The sequence below is a fragment of the Pteropus vampyrus genome, unplaced genomic scaffold (assembly GCF_000151845.1).
Source record: "Pteropus vampyrus isolate Shadow unplaced genomic scaffold, Pvam_2.0 Scaffold73, whole genome shotgun sequence".
Lineage (NCBI taxonomy): Eukaryota > Metazoa > Chordata > Mammalia > Chiroptera > Pteropodidae > Pteropus > Pteropus vampyrus.
Window position 1 is genome coordinate 2,012,987 of NW_011888854.1, and position 8,059 is coordinate 2,021,045.

Below are 8,059 nucleotides of genomic sequence, written 5' to 3' on the forward strand. Positions count from 1 at the left end.
GAATCGTGAATTTACCTACCATGTCCCCTTTCTTAACTTCATTACTATTTTTTTATCTCCAATAAAATACAACAATGCATTTGCTGATGCTTTAGGAGAAAGTAATTTTCCTTCATAGATTTCCATTTGAACATGGCCAAGTTGTGTTTCAGTGAAGAACTGCCCATCTGTATGTTAACACATATTTAGACCTCATGCAATTATTGTGTCCTACACAGTATTCCCGGAAAGGTAAAAGGAGTACCATACCACAGCATCAGTATACTTGCTGTCCTCATGTTTCCTTCTGAGATGGAGCGGACATGCACAGGAATTTCTAAAGCCTGCCTCAGCAGATTTAAAATTCAGTGGCCAACAATCCTGAGGATGAGGAATCAATTTCATCATTCTCTTTAATTCCTTAGTAAATTCCAAACAACAATTTCCATCTAACAAATATCATTGCAAACAAAGTTGTTCAGTCAAGCTGCACAATGAAATTCCTTCGCTCTCTCCTCATCTATCAATGCCGGCATTAATTTATTCATTGCATTTCTACTTCTTGGAACGCTAGTCCAGACCTTTTCTGTTACTCTTGTGCTAAAAACGAATAGAGAATTCTCAGGTAGTGCATATTTATGCAGGATTTTAAAATAGTGTATTTTGATTTATAACTAAAGCCATAGAAAGTATATTTTTAAATGAAAAGATAAAGTAGGCTTTTCAATATTTGGACTATTTGAATGAATGGCTATATTGAAGTTGTGGTAAAATTCTTTCTTATTATGGCTGATAAAATTGGATCTGAAACTGCTTCCTTCTGTAATTCACAAGATTGTTTTAAAGATCAAAAATTGTAATATGTGTAAAAGGCAGTTCAGAAATCATGAAACACTCTAAGCAGGGAAGGCACATCCATTACTCTTAATAAACATATGATCCACTTTTAGGAGCATCCAATGAAAATAGGAGAAAAGCAGGTGCTAAAAAGGAATACGAAGAATATACATCCCCTATCCAGAGTGAGACATCCTGTGCTCTGCAGCCTGTTCCTGTGGCAGGAAGGAAGCTCTTCGTTCTCCGCTGATGACACTTTTCCTTGCATCTCATTGCCAACACTGTCGTTAGCACCATCTATGTGTGCAATTACTTACTTTCCATTTGACTTATTCCATAAGACTTAGTGAACATAAAGATGTCTGAGATATAGCCACTGGTGTCAAGCTGCTAAAATACATTAAAAGTTGATAAGCCACTTACGCACATAATACAAAAAAAAAAAAAAATTGTTCATTTGTTTGTGTTTTTGGAGAAGCTGGAGCTAAATCTAGATAAAAAGGAACGATTTTTTTAAGGGAAGAGATGCAGGTAAAGGGTATCTAGATAAAGAAAATTGGCTAAAGGTAGGAATTTACAGGCGCTGTTCAAGAAGTAGCAAATTCTGTTCTTTCTGAAGCAAAAAAAGTCTGAAAACTAAACCGTGGAGTGTGTCATATACAGGAACACATTCTGGAAGCTGTCTCGTGTGCCACGTCACGCTCAAGCAAACAAATGTGTCACAGATTCCTGAGGTATCTCTCTGAAAGTATTCTTTTCTCCCTAAAAATCACAAGGGACTTCTGACAACAGGTTAGAAAATAGCAAAACAGGCATGTACTCAATTTCATATAAACTTTTTTTTCCCAAAAGAAGAGAATCATAGGAGTGTATGATCGACCACCTGAAATATTTCATGCAAATTTTTAAGATAGTGTGGTTTGATTTATAACTAAGGAAAGGGAAATATTGGAAGGAAAATAAATGATTGACAAGGGTATAAAACTGTCTTAGCCTAAAAGAGAAAAATAAATAAATGATAAGCCTACTTTCATAGAAAATCCTGCATATGGATTCTAGATATTTTGACACAGCCATTTTCATCTTGATAAAAGTTTGGTTTCACACTTACAAAAACAAAACATTTTAATGAAAATTATACTACTTTCCATAAACATATATGAAGAAATTATTGTAAAAAATGTGCAAAACAATGTTAATTTCTTGTAAATTTTCCCAAGTAGTGTAATTTTTTATTTACCTATTTGACCTCCTGACATATTTTTATTGGGGTGAGATCTTATCATTGTAAACATTTTAAAAAATAACATTTCGCTTACTTAAATATCAGTTTTATTGATGCAAAATATGTTAAAATCATCTATCACTGAGGTTATTGATTCTATTAAGTAATTTTATTACAGCTATCGATTCTATTAAATTGATTCTTTTGTCAAAGTTCTGCCAGTAATTTCTGTGTTTCATATGTACAACGGATTTCAGTTTTGTTTTTGTTTATTATTTTAGTAACTAATAATCACCATTCCTTCTTCAAGAGTGTACAACAGAAGAGTCAAAATTTTAATGTAAAAATGCCCTGGTTTGGGGGGGCATAATAATCAGCTTTTTATTGTAATGTTACACTCCACTATTGTGGAAAAAATGCACTGAGTTTCTTGTATTAATTTTAAAGATTATTGAAAATAAAAAATGCAGAAAAGATATTTATAGGAGTTTAATGCATTTTCCAAAATTAATGCTATGTCAAATATACAAAATATTTCAATAAGGAAAATTTAAAATCAGACTAAATTTAAGTAATGACATCAATATAATTCATCTTTTTTACATTACCCCTTCAAACAAAGATTTGTTTTTTAACATCTAAAACATATGTGACATTAGCCTACAGTAGACTTTAATGGCTAAAATAGTTTAGTCATCTCTTACAATACATCGTAGCATACATTTTTTGTAAGAGTTATATCAATTCCTGTGTACAGAGTAGCTCCTAGAAGGTATGCAAATTCATTGGGAAGTCCTTATTTTAACTGAGGCTGAGTCTATGCAGCCCAGCCTAGGTATCATCTGTAACTCTCTAGTTTATAGATGGAAACAGACTGATAATTTACAAGCCAAAATGCTCATTTATATTCTTGATGTTTAAACTGCCTCTGTCATCACTAAATTTCTGTTTTATTTTGTGCTAATTATGTATTAATAGCAATACTTCCATTTTGAAACCTCCTTGAAGGAGATTTTATTTTTATTTTATTTTTTTTAAGAAAAAGAAAAAAAAATTAGAAGTCGTATTTCCCTGGAGTCCATCACATCACTTCTCCTCTCACAAAGGAAACTCAATTCACAGAGTTTCTTATTAAAAAAAAAATTCTCTGAGATTTCCCTGTAGAGAAAGACCCCGCGTTGGGGAAAAGTCCCCAGTCAATGTGAAAAGCCACAAGAATGTTCTCTCTGGAAATTTAAATCAGATTTCAGGGAGAAAAATGGAAAACCATACTCTATTTGACACAGAAATTCATAAGACAAGGCAAAAGCTGATGTTCTTGAGGGATTTTCAGATTTATACATTCATTTCTAGCACCTTTGAGGACTTATTTTTTTAAGGAGAAATAGAGCAATATATAATGAATTTTAATTGTTCTTTTGAGAGATTGTGGCTAAAGACAAAATACGTTATGAGATCATTCTTTCATCCTAAATAAGTTGAAAAATCAAGCAAATCATAAAATTAGGAATTCATTCAAATTAAATTAAATATATTATGAAATGCATATTTTAAAAGTAATAATCATTTTTTTCAATTTTCATTGCTATAATCCATAAACATAATTAATAATTATATTACTCTTGGAGACTTTTGCCTTCACCTGGATAATGAATCATCATTAAAAAAAAAAAAAAAAGGAGAGAGAACCTCAGGGAAGTAAGTAGAAAGTGTTTCTCTACTACATGCCTAAAATGGTTTAGACATTTTAGATTAGGATATATTCCTAGTAGGCCACATAAATTCCTGTGGGTATATTAGCTTCCAATTAGATTTCACTGAGATTTAGCGATATTTGAAAAGTTAGGAAAACAGAGCTATTCCTCCGGATGGCGGTTTTATCATCTTCTTCCACAAAGTGGAGAAATCAGGATTCCAGAGCAAGCTCATCGAAGGGTAGTGGTGAGGATCTGGGATTAGAATTAGGGATAGAATCTGTGTTTTTCAAGCCTGAAGTTTATCCAATTTGAAGGGATAGCTTCAGAATTACACATTAAAATCAAGTATGGAAGCGTTTTTTCTATTGGAATGAGAAAATAAACAAATTTTAAGTTTTAAGAAGCAGACAATTACAAACAGACTTCAAAAACACCCAGAAATACCATAACATTTTTTTTCCCCCTGTATAAACCATGATTTTGTCTTTATGTGGCGAGATAGCAGAAAAATCAATCTGACTTTTCTCCAGCTTGGTTTGCTTCGCAGGGCCTGCTGGGCCGGAGTACTTGTGGCTGGGATGGCCAAAGCCTGTAGGAATGTTGGCTTCTTCCTAATGTGCACAACAACTGAATGCATGGGTATTAGGATCATGTCATCAGCGACTATGAATAATTGAAATACATCTCCCAAATTCCATACCAAAAGTGTGTACTCAACTGTCCCTTAATACCCAAAATTCCAACAGCTAATACTATGCTGTCAGACACTAGGAAAAGTGTGACGGAAAGGAAGTTAGAGTGAAAAGAGACAACAATTTGATTTGCTGTTAAAATTATCTTACTTTTGCATATTTTACCCCAAATAAGTAACCATATAAACTTATAGCAAGTAAAGAGAACCAAATCTTAACCTTCACTAACTTCAAAGTAATTCAGTGTATTAATATAGGTTAGTATATTTGGGGAAGAAAAATCCTTATTCGATATGCTGTGCTATCAAATAAGTAATAGTTACAGGGAACACTCATCCTAGATGATACAGAAAAACCAGATAGTCAAATAGTTCCTCTGCATATATCCTTATATACGTTCCTATTTGTTACAACCTTAAACTTTTTGTTTGAAAAGTGTTGGTACTTAAATTTTAGTATGAAAATGAACGTATTATGTAATAATTTATGTAATAACCTATGAATTATACAAGAACAGATGCATGCAAGTTCGATTATTATTTAAACCATTTCCCACTCTCATGTAAACTTACATAAAGATGAAAATCAGTGTAGATAAATATAAAGGTACAGGAATTGATGCAGATATAGATAAAATTTAATCAGAAAGCTATACACATAGTGGTAGTAATAATAATAGCAGGACATATAGATTATAGGCATAATATTTTTAAATTGCCATGGTTTAGCTTTGCTTTTATCCACAATCATGATTTCAAATAGTCATTTCTTTTCCTCCATTTTGTTTCTGTTGATGTAGAGTCCTTTTAGGACCTAAATGCATTCATAATACTGAGAATTATAAATAGCAATTAGAATGCCTAGAATTTCTACTCCACCAGGTAGGTACTGTTGAAAAACTAATAATATATTTTTGAATAAATAAATTTTAGGGATTTTATATATTTAGGATCATTTTTAAGAGCAATAAGTTGATTTTTTAAATTGAGATTTCAATTCTTAGCAGGGATAGGGCTAATAAACTACTCAGATAATCACCCTGAAATTGTCTCAAACTCATGATAATGTTATCTTTGCCAAATACAGGATACTTACGAATGTATTTTTATTTAATATATTGCTTCTCTATAAGTTCCAATGATTTTTAACATATTATTTTAAAAATTAACATCGATAGTGTTCCTTACCTAGATAATGCTACATATAATATCAAGCTCAAAAATGTAGTATTTTATAAAATAAAAATATCATCCTCAGGCCTATTTTCACTCAGTAGAAAGAACTATTATTAATAGTATCATGTTTATTTTTCTAACTACATTTTCCACACTTTGAAACAAAAGAAATGAAACTATATGAACTTTTTGTCACTTTGATTTTGTTTCATTTATGCTAGAGATATTTTTAGTCATAAATTTTGATGATTTTTTTAAAATGTGCGTCTCATTTTACAATATAAAATAGAAAAATATAGTATTTTGAATTTTACTTTATGTATTGAATCTTACAAATTCATTCATTTGTGAATAAGATCTCTCTTTGCTGATTGTTTTTCCATATATTCAAGGATATAGAGATTTGCCCTATTTTTTAGTTTCCCATTACTTTCCACCATCCTATTTCTCCATTCCAGCAATTCAGTCTTTGTCAAAAAACACAATATTTCTTTATTTATAGACAGCCCTTATTTTATAGGTGGCCTTTTTAATTGAGGTGATTCTTAACACCCCTTAGCTTTTCACATTGAAAACTAGTGTCACTTACAACACTAACAAAATGGCAAGTTGCAGTATATAATACTAATAATTATATTCACAGATTTAAGGTTTTGTACATGATATAAAATATTTATACCCACAGGCCCAATTTGGATATGATAATTTCCACGCATGTATGTAAGTAATTAGCTTTGATTTTTTGATTAAATTTTCGATCAAAAAATTAAGTGAGCCATCATTACCTTTTAGGAATATTTATTCTACATAAAACATCCAGTAATAAGAGATTTAATTTCACACATTCACGAATTTTAATTTTACTTGATCTAAGAAAGAAGAAATGAATTGGTAACAATTTCAAATTAAATTCTTAAACAACTAAATCCAAGCAGATTTAATTATTAACTAGCTGCATATCCTGGTTATATCTTACATGTAAGGGCAGGAATCCCGATGTGGGTATTATGGTGCAAAGGTTAACACATGAATGTCAAATCACACAAATATGTTTTTGAACACCAGCTGCAACATCTAAGTGTTTACATTTATGAAATAAGGCAACAATCTCTTCCTGGTTTGGTTGCTATAAAGATTAAAAGAGATAATATGTGATATTAAAGTAGTTACTGTAAGCTGCATACATAGAAAGCAGTCAGTACATGACAGATATTTAAATGACTCAGGTTAATCTCTAGAATTGTTAAAAATTTTGTATATTTTATATTTATGTAAATGTTTGCCAATATAATTATTTAATTTTATCCATTTGTGTTCTTTCTTAGTTCCATGCTGGCGTTAGATGAATTTGTATTCAGAGCACATGTACAGATAAGCAAACTAAAGATTTGCTGTTCAGAGAAATACCTCACAAACACTTTAATTATTTGATTTCTTTAAATGCATTACAAATAGAATGACATCTATTATTTTCAACTCAATTGTATATCATAGTATACCCCTTGGCATGTTACAATCAAACCATTATTTAGGCCATAGTAGATTATAAATCAATTCAACTGAGTCCTCCCCAACAAAAAATGCCTTTTTGTAAATTCTAGTTAAAAAAAATATATTTCTCCCATGTTTTTTTGTCATGCACAGGGAGTGACAAGGCCAGCCTTTCACAAGTTCGGCAGCACATGATGTGTTCTAGAAAAGATCTTATGTCCTTGGTAACAATTCAAAATAATATTTTAATTCTGCAAACTAATTAAATAATGGTTTATGGTATGAGCTCATTGTTAGGCATACAACTTTAAATTGTAATACTTAATGCATCTGATTTCTAGTGTGTGATTCCTAAGGTCACAGACCTTCAATTATAGATTTTCCAACGTTTAACCTATCGATGTATTCACACATAATGTATACACACGTAGTGGTATTATTCATTCCCAAATATATTATTCTTTTTTCTCAGGGCCTCCAATTAAGCTGTTTTCAGTAAATATAAGCCTATTAAAATTTTCCCTCAAAACTGTATCCAATAGCACACATTTAAAATATTATTAATCTGGTTAGGGGCGCATCAGGCATTTTTGTTTGTTTGCTTTTTGTTTTTAATTTGCAAAGTACTTTGACCTATAAAGTCATTGTGAGTTTAAACTGGGTTAATATGGACCATATTCTAATCAACTAAAGTTGCTATTTCATTCAACTGAAAATATATTTCATGATAATGAGCTCACTATTTTATGACCACATCATGGATATGATGTACACTGATGTGATGTGCATATCGCATTGAATATTCCTGGAAACAAGTGGTCACTCTTGTCGGAATGACAGTTGGGGATGATATAATAGACTATTGTGAAGGAATTAACACTTTGTGAAGTAAGAAATTTGTTTTTTTAGGATTCAGCTACACTTTAAAAGGAAGATGCAGCAGTAGTAATTGTAGATCAGGTG